Source organism: Gekko japonicus, unplaced genomic scaffold, assembly GCF_001447785.1.
Source record: "Gekko japonicus isolate JY-2015 unplaced genomic scaffold, Gekko_japonicus_V1.1 scaffold203, whole genome shotgun sequence".
NCBI lineage: Eukaryota > Metazoa > Chordata > Lepidosauria > Squamata > Gekkonidae > Gekko > Gekko japonicus.
The window spans coordinates 465,391-468,376 of NW_015170280.1; the positions used below are offsets into that span (position 1 = coordinate 465,391).

The window sequence follows — 2,986 nt, forward strand, 5'->3', positions numbered from 1 at the left end:
CTGTTTTCCTCTTTCTTCTTCCCTGTGACACCATCTTGCTGTATCAGGAACCGGCCATCTCAAAACAAAGTCCCTTCTCCTTTTTCCAGGACTGTTCTGCTTAAATTCTTGCTTTCAATCATAGGGGTTGTTCCAATTTGCTTTTCACTGCCCAACTTGAGGAGAGTCTCATCACCTTATTGCCCAGCAGACTTAATCAGGATATAACCATGAAGGATACTCCTTCGCTTTAAGCCTCGCTTATGGTCTGCATACAGGCCCTTCGAATTGCAAATGCCCATTTGACTCTCCCCTCTTCGATCCTGGAAGCCCCTATGATCATTGGTTAGACGCTTCTCCAATATTAACACAGTCCTTTTAAAAGCAACAGCTGACATGTAGCACAGTTCTTGCATAGTACCTCGTTTATGCCAACAGGGAACAAAGGCTTAGGACACAGTTTGCAAGAGTCTATGATTATTTCCGGTCAAATGGTTAACCAGCAGCTCTTCCACTTCCTGGAGAAAGCTTGGATATCGCTTGTCGCGCTCACTACATTGTCCGTCACCATTTTTGTTTACTTTTACAAAGTTTGCCAAAGTCCTGAAAACTTGCTTCAACGCTTAACTGTCTCCCCGAATCTCTCCGTATAGTCCATTGCTGCTTTTAAACCTGCCTCCCCTTTCTTCTAGCTCCATAACGCTTATAAACAGTTCTTAGCGGAGGAGAGTCCCCTCTCCCCCCTCGCTTTTCCGGGGGGGAGGGGCTTTTGCTTTGTTGTTTAGTTTCAACTTTACTCACTCTTCATATGTAGATCAAGTAGACCTCGCCAACAGATATGCTTATTTGCCGCTCAACCTCCACTCGCTCGATGGTGTGTGGGTAGCTTAGTCCATGCCGAAACCCCAACAACCCCTAATTCTGAACTTCCTTTCCACTTCCTTTTAATGCATCCCTTTGTTCTGGACAGCAGACTGATAAGCCCAGTTTGGCCTGAGCTCATGAAGGCTTGGGAGCCAAGCAGGGTTGACCATGGTCGGTACTTAGGTGGGAGACTGCCAAGGAAGAGTGGGCTTGTTATGCAGAGGAAGGCAATGGCAAACCACCTCTGCTATGTCGGTCCTGGAACACCCCGTGGAAGCAATCACCATGAACTGGTTGCAACTCAGTGGCACATGCTTCTTAATTAGGGACAAATTTCCTCTTTTGACATTCAATGCAACTAAACTGGAATTTCTGGGAAACTTTCTGCTTACATATATGCTGGATTTAATAGCATTGTGTCCCCACTTGAACCTCACACCAGGTAGTGAGCACTACTCACTTTAACTGAGTTAAAAGAAATCTAAATTTTTGTCATGACCTGAGTGTCATCAAACCAGTCAAGGGGAGGGGAGCTGAAATCCTTCATTATTATGAACATTTTCTATTTTGCTAACTCTCCAATTTCTTCATTCACTTCAAGGTTACCCTCAGAATTTGATGTAGGTAGGCAATGTTCTTTTTCTTTGGGCCTTCCATTCACAGAAATTCTGTGGAAATGTTTGTTTCTCTTTTCTAGTTTACTGGACGATGCTCTCACTAACCTGGACAGGAAGACCACCCGCCTCTATTTTGTCTACAGATTTTGTATTCAGGGATAAACGTATATCACTAATACTTTCTAAAATGCCTACTCTATCTTCTCATTCAGCACACCAATCATTCTGGGTCCCATCTTGCTCAGGAGGTTTCTAGCATTCACATGCTAAGAATAATACCTACACATTGGCATGATTCACACATAACAACAGACTATGGTTTGTCATTACTGGACTGTGCCTGGGGAATCCTTGCCACATATGTTCCCTTGTCCTTCTCCCACAGTATGGTTGAGCAATAACATGATGTAAAAGCAAACCATGTTTTTTTGTCATTTTCCCCCAAATCACATCTATGGTTTGTTCCCTGTATCCAAGCCGCTTTTTATTTGTTGCTTGGAATCCTGGTTTGGAGAGTGGGGGAAAAGTCACAGCGATAGTGATATGGACAAAATGACAACATTAGATCTCTTACCTGTGCCTGAGGGGAGGGATAGGAAGGTATGCAAAGCCCAAGAATTCCTCATGCTCATTCCCAACATTGTGAACTGACATTTGTGGAATCTTGACATTGTACTCCTTTCCACAGGTTTCTTTACATGGTTGTGTCATTTCCTTCTTATTACCAAGCTCTATCCTGCCCACAATTTAGATGGCTAGGAATGTTTCCTACAGGATCCCTTGGGGGTGAATTATCCCAGCTCAGATACTCTGAAGTTCCTGTTAGTTTTCACAAGAAGTTGGTCTAAAGGCTTTTCTTGCTATGAAGCACAGACAGCCACTTTGACGGAAGCCTCTCTCTTCAACAGGCTGGACTTGTCACAACATTTCCCCAGTGTCTGACAAATCTAAATGTCCCCCCCCCCAAATACCACCATTCTCATGCATAACCAAGATCCCTCATCCCAGCTGGTCCTGTGCGTGGAACAGGAAATATTTCTGTGGAGGCTACCTAGGATGTCCTGCACTTTTACATCCTACTAGAAAAATCCAGAACCTCATAGCTATTTTCCTGAACATCATTGGGGCCCACGTAGTACAACAGTAAGCTCCTCCCCACACCAGCTATGCAAGGTCTTCATCCTTCACACCTGGCAGGCTAAGTCTACCTGTGGCCAACAAGCCTACTGGAAACTCATCTAATTCTCTAGTGTTTGTGTACTCTTCACACCCAATTGTGGGCACATTTTCTCACACTGCTCATGAGTACAAATAACACAAAGTGACCTCGAAATTCTCTTGCTATTTAGCTGGCCCACTATGAGGCCACACCAGAATCAAAAGTATTCTTCATGGGCTGCAACTTTGTGCATCAGCTAATGTTCCCATTTTCATCTCTTGATGCTTTTAACTTCTTACATTCAGAACAATGGGACCCCCCCCCCCCCCTCCCCAGGGCAAACAGAATCCTCGTGTTGACCCACAAA

The 2,986-nt window shown here is 44.4% G+C and overlaps 1 protein-coding gene across 1 annotated transcript in view; it reads right to left on the reverse strand.

Moving 5' to 3' along the window:
- The window catches only part of MACF1 (microtubule-actin crosslinking factor 1), a 373,337-nt gene that overhangs the window by 31,775 nt on the left and 338,576 nt on the right, over positions 1-2,986 (reverse strand). The gene's annotated exons all lie outside the window — the stretch shown is intronic.